General features: G+C 47.6%; 1 long non-coding RNA gene across 1 annotated transcript; it reads left to right on the top strand.

Annotated features, from left to right (window-relative positions):
* The first annotated feature begins 569 nt into the window (after nt 1–569).
* LOC127772154 (uncharacterized) lies at nt 570–1,714 on the top strand. The gene is made up of 3 exons (XR_008017299.1): nt 570–1,270; nt 1,354–1,418; nt 1,499–1,714. It is a non-coding gene; the product is annotated as an uncharacterized LOC127772154 (long non-coding RNA).
* The last annotated feature ends 10,380 nt before the right edge of the window (nt 1,715–12,094 follow it).

Below are 12,094 nucleotides of genomic sequence, written 5' to 3'. Positions count from 1 at the left end.
CTCATGCTATTTTTGATTGCTTTGGCTGATTGGAAAATAGAGGATAAGGTCATGACTATAACCCTTGATAATGCTTCAAACAATGACACAACTGTTTCAAATTTGAAGTCTAAGCTTGCTGCTAGAAAGAATGCTCAGTTTGATCCAGATTATTTCCATGTTTGTTGTGATGCCCACATAGTCAGTTTGGTTGTTAATGATGGCCTGCAACCAATTCAACCTTTGATACTAATGTTAGGAATATTGTGAAGTACTTTTAGAAGTCTCCAGCCTGTATGTATAAATTTGTGTGTGTGTGCAATACTTATTCAATTAAAGTTGGTAGAGGGTTGTTTATTGGTGTTAAAACAAGTTGGAGTTCGACCTATTGGATGCTACAGACATGCATTGAGTATAGAAATGCTTTTCATTATTATGGTGAATCAGACACCAAATATGAGTAGGATTTGTTTGAGAAAATTCAATTAATCTTGGGAACCATGTCTAGTGCAACCACTATATTTTCAGGGTCAACCTACAGCACTGCCAATGTTTTCTATCCATATATAGCTAAAGTGAAGATTGCAATATTAGCTTCTAGAGCACAAGCACAATCTGCACTGTTAGAAGCTGCAAGGTTAGGGCAGCAGTCTGGACATTATGAACCTGATCCTAATGATGTATTGCTGGTGACTATGGCTGATGCAATGTTGGAAAAATTCAATAAATATTGATAGAACACAAACAATATCATGATCATTGCTACAATCCTTGACTTTCAAAATGAGATAGAATTTTTTTATGAGACAAGGTGTGTAACAGAGGTTGCTGCCACAGCTGATGAGATGGAAAAACTCTATAAAAAGTATGAGGTGATATGTCGCCACAACCAAGGTGGGAACAGCCCACACAATGGTCACTCGGCCTCATCCTTAAGCTCTACAACCACCTCATTGGCTTCAATTATTCCAAGTGGATTCCAGTCCTTTTTGCAGTCAAATGCTGAAGAATCCTCAAAGTCTGAGTTACTCATCTATCTAGATGAACCAAATGTGTCCCTCCATGATACCACTTTCAACTTACTCAATTAATGGAAGTTAAATGCCCATAGGTTTCCTGTTGTGTCCAACATGGCAAAGAGGTTCTTGGCTGTTCCAGCTAGCAGTGTGTCATCAGAGTCCACTTTTAGCACTACCGGAGTTCTTTGAAGCCAGAAATAGTTCAGGCTTTGGTTTGTGCTTCAAGTTGGATAAGAGCCTCTCAAAATGACAATAGTGCACCTATCCCTGTGGTATGTAATGTAATGATTATTTTTGCTTCTTTATTTGTGTCAAGTCTTTTGTATAAATTGTTCACTTTGGACTGTTTTGACAGGGAGAAAATGGAGATGATGACACCGAAATAGTGGACTTCCCCAATTGTGTGGTGGCAAGCAACTTGTAAGGACAATTTATATTTATCTAATAAGTTTCTGACTTTCACCCATTTATATCATACTCTATAATCTGTTTACCTGCAGGCTACAAGCCTACACCCTATGGGAGAAAGGGAGTGTGGGACTATGGCCAGGAGAAAGGGAGCCGCTAGGCTATTTGTGTTTTGTGTTTGTGTGCAATTGTGTTGGATGAAAATGATGAACCTTGCAGGTTGCAGCTTTACTAGTTATGCACTTGTGCTAAATATTGGTGTATTGAACTTTTGAACTTGAAGTATGGATTATTGTACGTTTGTACTGGGCTGAACCTATGTTTAATTACAATCTTTTGTTGAACTATTTCGAAGTTAGTTGCGAGTTTGGACTATGTGCATGTGGCTGCCTTTGTCTGGTAACTTGTGAGTGTGGACTGTGGACTGTGAATATGTGATAATGTGATGTCAATATGTGATGAACTGATGATGTATGTCATTAACTCAGTAAGTGTCATTGTGACTGTGGTTTATGTACTTGTGAAATGTGTTTAATCCTAGACTTTTGGCAGATTACTTATATGTGAATGTGATATGTAGCTTTGATATTTTCATGTAACAATTTATCATACTATCATTATGCATGCTTGCTGTTGGCTGTTGCTGAGAGCTAGGGGCAATAATGGTAGTTTTTTCGATGGTTTGGCTCGCGAGGTTAACGAGCTAGCTCAAGCTTTTAAACGAGTCGAGCCGAGCTGGGTTTTTAGCTCGTTGGGATAATGAGCCGATCCAAGCCAACTCGTTATCCTAACAAGCTTTACGAACCGAGCCGAGCTGGCTCGCTATCCACCCCTAGACACAAGGCTACCTAATCGCTAAATAGTGATTTTGCATTGCATTCCAATTTAAGCCTTTAATTAACTGATATTCGCCGCTAAACTTTTTAGACAAGATGAATTACCACTAAACACCATATAAAGTAGTGGTTTTGGTCCCAGTGCAATCCAGTCAGCCAAGTGAATAAAACAAAATTGAATAAGTTTGCCCGGCCCACATGTCAATTGTCACGCCCAGAAATTTAGCCTAAATTTCCCGACTATTTTGTGTATTAAATCCCTGTCCAGGACTAGCCAGGGTACACAAAACGACAAGTAATATACATTCCAAACATAAAAAAAGCGTAAATACTTACAGAAGAGGCACTTAGTCCTCACACCGAAACGAAAGCAGCAGCAGCGGAAAAAGGCGATCCTAGCGGGGCTTCAGCTCCACTCCACAGGCAAAACTCAACTGGGGTCTGAGCCTTAGTCTTCTAACTTCGTCTTTAGCTCAGAAGCACTACACTTCAGAAAAGGGGGAATAATAGCAAGGCTGAGTACAACTACCGTACTCAGCAAGCCACACCAATGATGCAAACGTGTGCAAGGGGATTCAAGAATGGCTTGTGGCTATTTGCATAAAGGCAGTTATAAAACATTTTATTGAGCAAAATAGTAAAACAATTGATTGATTAGGGTAATATTAAATCTCCACTGATCAACGCTATACCACGTTGAACAGGCCCAACCAACCCACCTGAACTACAGTGCATTGGGTCGATTTATTAAGTGTGAGACTAATCACGGTGAATCTGGTCGATCGCCCATAACCGCGGGCACGGCTATTCGAATAGTTTTACTCTGGCCAAAGATGCACAACTGTACCCACAAGACACAATCCACCGGCATGTCACCGTGTCATCATGTGCCCATGATGAACACGTCACCACGTCGAGTGATTGTGACAAGATCCTTCATATAGCTCTCCTCTAACCATCCACACCACGCTAAGGTTTCACCCCTACTCCTCGCAAGGCAGCGGGCAGTCCCCTCGTGCGCCGCGGTGAATCCGGCAGCTAGACAACCGGACACCTAGGCCGACCCAACTCCATCACGCCCACCCTCGCCACCGGTGCCTAGAAAAGGGTCGAGCTATACTTCAGATCAAGCAGTTACCCACTCCCGCTTGTGGCAAGCGCTGTAAGTCTTCCAGGGTTTCCCGTGAACCGGTCCTTAATTGCCATGGGTGCGACTAGCAAAACCATGTACCTACAGCCCACCATTCAGTCGCATTTTAGTTGCATAATTATGACCATGAAGCATGGCCAGATGTCTCGAGCACGTAGCTCATTCTGATACTAAAAAGGTCTAATACTGTAATTATCCCATCAACTGAGCTAGTGGTAATTAAGTATGGCTAAGCATATAGTTCTAGCTAGGTCACATAAGTAACATGAGCTGGTCGAGTTATTACCCAAGGTTGACAAAGGACAGATATCAAGTAAACATAGCACAAGCAAGCAGATAGGTAAACACTGATCTCATGTAATTAGCAAAACATGCATATTTATTTGCAAACGGTAAAACATTTATAAATTGGGATCAACATGCTCAAGGGGGAATGTGTGACTTGCGTTGCTTCTTCACTTGGATCTTCTAAACTCTTATCCTCGCGACCGCGATCTTCCGAAACGACGGAATCTACTAGCTGGCAAGCAAAACAAGGAAAAACTCTAGCGGCGCAAAGGGGACAAAGGGGACAACCGCACGGTGGACTTGGTCCACCATGGCCGGGCTGGCACCATGGACCCGGACCACGGAAGTGGTCCACGGGACCGACGGCCTGGGCACGGCACGGCTCAAAGCCGGCCAGCCGAACGACGGCGCTGGGCAGCGCGCGGCCACTGGCGACGCGGAACGGCGGCAAGCGGCTGAGAGGCGGCGGGAAGGGGCGGGGAAGGAAGGAGGGAGGAGGGATCCTCATCGGAAGCGGCAGCCGGCACGTAGGAAGACGATGACGGCGGCGATTCGGCAGCTTCCGACGAAGGAGGAGGGGAGGCCGAGGGGCGGCTACACCTGGGGAAGCAATTGGAGGGTTTATCGAAAAGGGAGGAGGCGTGAGTATGGCCGGCCGAAGAGGAAAAAGAAAGAAGGGACTCACCGGCGACTGTAAAACATGTTTTGGCGGGGTTCCGGCGATGAAAAACAGCAACCGAGGTGCTCCTCCGCACTGCGAAGCGAGTGGCGGAGGCGGCGCGGTGCGGCGACGGCTGAGGCGACGGCGGTGTGTGGCTGGCGGCGACAGGCGGTGGTAGAGCTCGGGTTGACGGGGGAAGCAGCGCTACGGCGATGTTTTGGGGGAAAGGAGGGGATGCCGGGGTGGAGCGCGGCGTTGCGAAGCTAGCGGCGCAAGCGGCGGGACGCGACAGCGACGGAAGCAGCGGTGGCGGCCGGCTGGAGTCGGCGACGGCGGCAGAGAGAGGTGGTGCACGTGGCAGCAGCGTTTCGGGGTGGAAGGGGGAAAAAGGAGTGGAGGCCGGGGTGGAGTTCGGCACGGCGATGCCGACAGCGGTGGCGGCGCAGCGCGACGGCGGCGAGAGTGGCGGCTAGAGGCGGCCGAAGCTCGCCGGAGTGTAGTGGCGCACGGGCTCGGCGCGGGAAGAGCGAGGGAAGGCCGGTGAGTGTTTTTATAGGGCTCAGGGATGGAGATCGTGGCCGGTGGGGTGGAATCGGGCGGCAACCGACCGGCGACGTGGGCGACATCGTGGGCGAAGTGGAGCTCAAATTGGCGCCAAAAATTGGGGAAAAGTGGGGGATTTTGTGGAGGAGGTGGAGGGGAACCGATTTTATATGGTTTGGGCGCTAGGGCGTGGGTGGGAGAGGCTGGAATCGTGGGCGACGTTGGGCGGCACATGCACGGCATGGCGGCTTTGGCTCTGGAGGCCAAAGGTAGAAGCAGAAGCTGACAAGTGGGGTCGCCAGGCCCACCTGTCGGCGAGGGAGGGAGGAGGAGACGGTTGGGGGAGGAGAGTCAGGGGGTTATTTAGACTTTGCGCGAGGGGAAGGGGAAACGGGCCGACAGCCCAAGAGAGGAGAGGGGAGGCCAGCCGAGGAAGGGAGAGAGATGCACGTGCCGCGGGGAGGGAAGAAGGGCTTTGGGCCGGAAGCGGCACAAAGAGAGGAAGGATGATTTTAATTTTGTTTTTTATTTAAATTAGTTTAATGAACTTTGTGACTTTAAAATTATTTCTTGAGCTCCAAAAATTCACGGAAAAATCCGGAGAGTATTTTAGGACACAAAGAATATTGCAAAATATTCTCAGCCAATGATTTTTAATGGAAAATTTTAATCTCCCTCTATAATTTCACTTGATTAAATTGCTTTAACTTTTATTTAATTTCTAGAAAATGAATTATTGAATAATTTTTAATCCCGAATGAAAATCGGGGCGATACAAATCTACCCCCCTTACAGGAATCTCGTCCCGAGATTCTGGGATGGCTAGAAAGAAAGCTGGTGTAGTCGGGTGGTCTGACTGATCTGCTGACACATGCCGACTCAACTGATTGATTGCTCGATGAAGCAAACCCTGCATAAGCTTGCTATTCTGTTGCTTCCCATAAACTGAACAGACTGACTCTGATTAGCCTGACCTTCACCAGAACTGCTGGTGCTCATAGAATTTCCTTTCTTTGGACTGAATTGCTAATGCTGGCAATCTTGGTAACCTGACAATTCACCATGCTGGCTAGAAGAGGATGAAACTTGAATCTAGCATTTGTAAATCATTGACCCTATGTCCGCTTGAATTGGTCCTGTCTCGAATGACAAGTAATTCCAGGAAACCTGCTTGACATGTCTTATGTCTGGATTGCGACTGTGCTTAATGTTGCTTCTCTAGGCTGAACTGTTGACCTGCATCACGGGTGTACCTTAGAATTGAACCTGTCGACTTGAGATTGGGGTAACTCTGCTAGTGGCTTGCAACTGGCTCCTTTAATTACAAACCAACTTGCTGCACTGGGTTGAACCTTCAAGTGAAATGGCGACGAGATGAGCAAAAACTCATCTCTGCGACCTACCCCCCTTACAGTGGGTAGTCATACTTTCGCTTGACTGGGAACCTTTGAACTGTTGTCCTTGAAAAATCACCAACACTTCTCGAATTACAGAGAGCCTTGACTTTGAAAATTGAAAACTTGACCAGTCAATCAAAATGAAGCAATGAAGGCGCACTTTCATCCCAGCAAGACCTGGAACTTAGCCCTTAGCTGATGATAGGAAATTCCACATAAAAGTGACTCTCACTTAGCTCACGAACATACTGACTCTTGACTAACTTTCTCATCAGTTCTAACTGCTGGCATGATTGTCCTGCTTCTGGCCTGATTTTGGTGTCGAGTTGCATAGTTGATTTCTCAAAACTAGACCGACCGACTCTGCATTGGAACTGACGCAACTTGAGGAGCTGGGGTGTCACTAACAAAGTTGTCGACCTGATGACGTTGACGCCTTGCCGTTGGACAACCTTCTGAGAAGTGACCTGTCGTACATCTTCCATGAATTGGTTGGACACTTTGCAAAACTGTCCTTAAAGACCATAACCACTATAGGTGGCACTTGTTGCTTCAGGAATCGACGGTGGCTTAGCGGTGCTGGTCTGCTGAGGACTTGGTGGTGTACTATCTGAGGTTGCGGGTGCTTGTTCTTGGAAAACAAACTGGCTTTGGCTCTGATCTTGATTCTGAGCTTGCAGCTGAGCTTATATCTGTTGTTGGTGACACTGTCGTTGCATCTGCTGCCTCGGACTCTGCGGTTGCTGCATCAACATCTAACACATACATCTTCTGACCTTGGCTAACCAGAATCTGACCAGAGCGAGGTGCTCTGATTGAACTGCTAGCTTGTTGTCTTGAACTGATCCAATAGCTTTGACCTCAATGCACTACTGCTGGAGTTACTTCCGCTACATTTGACCTTGCATCTCCTACATCAATACACCAATCATATGATCTTTGACACCAAAGGTTGATCACGAGATAGGGTTCTTCTAGCATTGGGATACCTTGCGGCTTTCAACTGAACCATTGATCTATGACTTTAATATACCATTGTTGTTGCTCTTCTCTCTGACATTGACGATCCGCTGCCAGAACGGAAGAGGGGTGGAAGAGAGGGGTTGCTAAAGATAAGACCTTAAACCACTTGACTGCTGATCTGTTGTGAGTAGACTTTTATTGTTAAAGTTGCTTAAGCAAACAACCTAGTATGGTCGCATCCCCACCAATGATGCAAACCATACCCCTACACACAAGCAAACAACACACGATCTAGAAGCTAACGGACTACTCTTCCGGGACAGATTGGGTTTAGGACATCTCCGGGAAAACTTCGCTTGACCTTCGCGGAACAACGACTCTAAACTGATCTTCTCGCTCTTTGCACGAAGCTTGACTTGACTTCCGAACAGGCATGAAGCTGACGGTTTGTCCTCCAGGGTTTAACAACTATGATAATTGGAGGGACTAGGAGGAGAATTTTGAAAAACCGTTTCACAAAGAAATGCCGAAGTGCGAGAGGAGACATTTTGCAAATAGGGTTTTCAGAAAACTTGTCCTTAGGGTTTGAACATTTGGCTGAACCTACAGTCGAGTTGGCTTTGATACCACTTTGTCACGCCCAGAAATTTAGCCCAAATTTCCAGACTATTTTCTGTATTAAATCCCTGTCCAGGCCCAGCCAGGCTACACAAAACGACAAGTAATATACAGTTCCAAACATAAATAAAGCGTAAATACTTACAGAAGAGGCACTTAGTCCTCACACCGAAACGAAAGCAGCAGCAGCGGAAAAAGGCGATCCTAGCAGGGCTTCAGCTCCACTCCACAGGCAAAACTCAACTAGGGTCTGAACCTTGGTCTTCTAACTTCGTCTTCAGCTCAGAAGCACTACACTTCTGAAAAGGGGGAATAATAGCAAGGCTGAGTACAACCACCGTACTCAGCAAGCCACACCAATGATGCAGACGTGCAAGGGGATTCAAGAATGGCTTGTGGCTATTTGCATAAAGGCAGTTATAAAACATTTTATTGAGTAAAACAGTAAAACAATTGATTGATTAGGGTAATATTAAATCTCCACTGATCAACGCTACACCACGTTGAACAGGCCCAACCAACCCACCTGAACTATAGTGCATTGGGTCGATTTATTAAGTGTGAGACTAATCACGGTGAATCTGGTCGATCGCCCATAACCGCGGGCACGGCTATTCGAATAGTTTTACTCTGGCCAAAGGTGCACAACTGTACCCACAAGACACAATCCACCGGCATGTCACCGTGTCATCATGTGCCCATGATGAACACGTCACCACGTCGAGTGATTGTGACAAGATCCTTCATATAGCTCTCCTCTAACCATCCACACCACGCTAAGGTTTCACCCCTACTCCTCGCAAGGCAGCGGGCAGTCCCCTCGTGCGCCGCGGTGAATCCGGCAGCTGGACAACCGGACACCCAGGCCGACCCAACTCCATCATGCCCACCCTCGCCACCGGTGCCTATGAAAGGGTCGAGCTATACTTCAGATCAAGCAGTTACCCACTCCCGCTTGTGGCAAGCGCTGTAAGTCTTCCAGGGTTTCCCGTGAACCGGTCCTTAGTTGCCATGGGTGCGACTAGCAAAACCATGCACCCACAGCCCACCATTCAGTCGCATTTTAGTTGGATAATTACGACCATGAAGCATGGCCAGATGTCTCGAGCACGCAGCTCATTCTGATACTAAAAAGGTCTAATACTATCATTATCCCATCAACTGAGCTAGTGGTAATTAAGCATGGCTAAGCATATAGTTCTAGCTATGTCACATAAGTAACATGAGCTAGTCGAGTTATTACCCAAGGTTGACAAAGGACAGATATCAAGTAAACATAGCACAAGCAAGCAGATAGGTAAACCCTGATCCCATGTAATTAGCAAAACATGCATATTTATTTGCAAACGGTAAAACATTTATAAATTGGGATCAACATGCTCAAGGGGGAATGTGTGACTTGGCTTTTCTTCTTCACGTGGATCTTCTAAACTCTTATCCTCGCGACCGCGATCTTCCGAAACGACAGAATCTACTCGCTGGAACGCAAAACGAGGAAAAACTCTAATAAACACCAAGAAAACAGTATATAAAAAGTAAACAAACATGTAGAGCTCAATTTTAGATGAATTTTGCAACTTGAATGGCTCAATTTGGGGTTCGAATGAATTAGATATGAATTTTAGAAGTTTTTGAGCCATTAAATGAATTTCTAGAATTATATCTGAATTATTGTGCAATTATTATTTATTTTCTCAAAGGAAAAGATCATCGCTGACTCAGCAAGGGGCGGCCGGCGCCGACACGCGGACCCCACACGTCAGCGGGCAAAGGGGACGGGCGCACGGTGGACTCGGTCCACCGCGGCCGGGGTGGCACAATGGACTCGGACCACGGAAGTGGTCCACGGGACCGACGGCCTGGGCACGGCACGGCTCAAAGCCGGCAAGCCGAACGATGGCGCTGGCCAGCGCGCGGCCACCGGCGGCACGGAACGGCGGCAAGCGGCCGAGAGGCGGCGGGAAGGGGGCGGGAAAGGAAGGAGGGAGGAGGGATCCTCACCGGAAGCGGCAGCCGGCACGGAGTAAGACGATGACGGCGGCGATTCGACAGCTTCCGACGAAGGAGGAGGGGAGGCCGAGGGGCGACTATACCTGGGGAAGCGATTGGAGGGATTAGGGAAAAGGGAGGAGGCGTGAGCATGGCCGGCCGAAGAGGAAAAAGAAAGAAGGGACTCACCGGCGACAGGAAAACATGTTTTGGCGGCGGCGCGGTGCGGCGGCGGTGCGCGGCTGGAGGCGACAGGCGGTGGTGGAGCTCGGGTTGAGGGGCAAGCAGCGCTACGGCGATGTTTTGGGGGAATGGAGGGGATGCCGGGGTGGAGCGCGGCGTTTCGAAGCTAGCGGCACAAGTGGCGGGACGCGACGGCGACGGAAGCGGCGGTGGCGGCCGGCTGGAGTCGGCGACGGCGGCGGAGATAGGTGGTGCACGTGGCGGCAGCGTTTCGGGGTGGAAGGGGGAAAAAGGAGTGGAGGCCGGGGTGGAGTTCGGCACGGGGATGCTGACAGCGGTGGCGGCGCAGCGCGGCGGCGGCGAGAGTGGCGGCTAGAGGCGGCCGGAGCTCGCCGGAGTGCAGTGGCGCACGGGCTCGGCGCGGGAAGAGCGAGGGAGGGCGCGACGGCATGGGAAAAATGGGGGAAACGGATGAGGGGAGGCCGGGGAGTGTTTTTATAGGGCTCAGGGATGGAGATCGTGGCCAGTGGGTCGGAATCAGGCGGCAATCGACCGGCGACGTGGGCTATATCATGGGGGAAGTGGAGCTCAAATTGTCGCCGAAAATTGGGGAAAAGTGGGGGATTTTGTGGAGGAGGTGGAGGGGAACCGATTTTATGTGGTTTGGGCACGAGGGCGCGGGCGGGAGAGGCTGGAATCGTGGGCGACGTGGGGCGGCATATGCGCGGCATTGCGGCTTCGGCTCTGGAGGCCGAAGGTAGAAGGAGGAGCTGACAAGTGGGGTCACCAGGCCCACCTGTCGGCGAGAGAGGGAGGAGGAGACGGTTGGGGCAGGAGAGTCAAGGGGTTATTTAGACTTTGTGCGAGGGGAAGGGGAAACGGGCCGACGGCCCAAGAGAAGAGAGGGGAGGCCGGCCGAGGAAGGGAGAGAGGGGCGCGGGCCGCGGGGAGGGAAGGAGGGCTTTGGGCTGGAAGCGTCCCAAAGTGAGGAAGGATGATTGTAATTTGTTTTTTATTTAAATTAGTTGAATGAACTTTGTGACTTTAAAATTACTTCTTGAGCTCCGAAAATTCACGGAAAAATCCGGAGAGTATTTTGGGGCACAAAGAATATTGCAAAATATTCTCGGCCAATGATTTTTAAGGGAAAATTTTAATTCTCCCTCTATAATTTCACTTGATTAAATTGCTTTAACTTTTATTTAATTTCTATAAAATGAATTATTGAATGATTTTTAATCCCGAACGAAAATCGGGGCGTTACATCAATCCATGACCTTCTTCCATAAAGCCAAGCGTTTCACTGGAGCAAAGACATAAAAAGTATCTGCGAAACTTACGCCCTGTTTAGTAAACTTTTCATCCTGTCACGTGGAATGTTTGGACACATGCATGAAGTATTAAATATAGAAAAAAAAGAAAACTAATTAACACGGATTGCGTGTAAATTACGAGACGAATTTTTTAAGCCTAATTGCTCCATGATTTGACAATATGGTGCTACAGTAAACATTTGCTAATGACGGATTAATTAGGTTTAATAAATTCGTCTCGTAGTTTACAAGCAGATTCGGTAGTTTATTTTATTATTAGACTACGTTTAATATTTTAAATGTGTGTCTCTGTATCCAATGTGACACAGTAAAATTTTTTACCTCTAGATCTAAACACAGCCTTAGAAATTGAGGGTATAGATCTTTTGGAATACTGTTTACAGAAGACGTACCATACAAAGTTTTCTCCTGTTGCAGGCACTATAGCGGTTACTGTTTATAGCGGTAAACACATAGGTTGTGTTTAGATATAAAGTTTGGATCAAAACTTCAGTCATTTTCCATCACATCAATCTATCATACATACATAACTTTTCAGTCACATCATCTCTAATTTCAACCAAAATTCAAACTTTGCACTGAACTAAACACAGCCATAGTAAGGTGATAAGATGGACTGCTCCACCATTAATGCTACTAGCAAAGAATACTTTGTTGGCAGATTAACCTACATGCACAGAAAACGGAGCTGCTGCCACGTGGTATGCAAAGCACCAGAACACATAT

Source organism: Oryza glaberrima, chromosome 4 (assembly GCF_000147395.1).
Source record: "Oryza glaberrima chromosome 4, OglaRS2, whole genome shotgun sequence".
NCBI lineage: Eukaryota > Viridiplantae > Streptophyta > Magnoliopsida > Poales > Poaceae > Oryza > Oryza glaberrima.
Note: the sequence above shows the minus strand (reverse complement) of the source record. Positions and strands in the feature narration are given on the sequence as shown.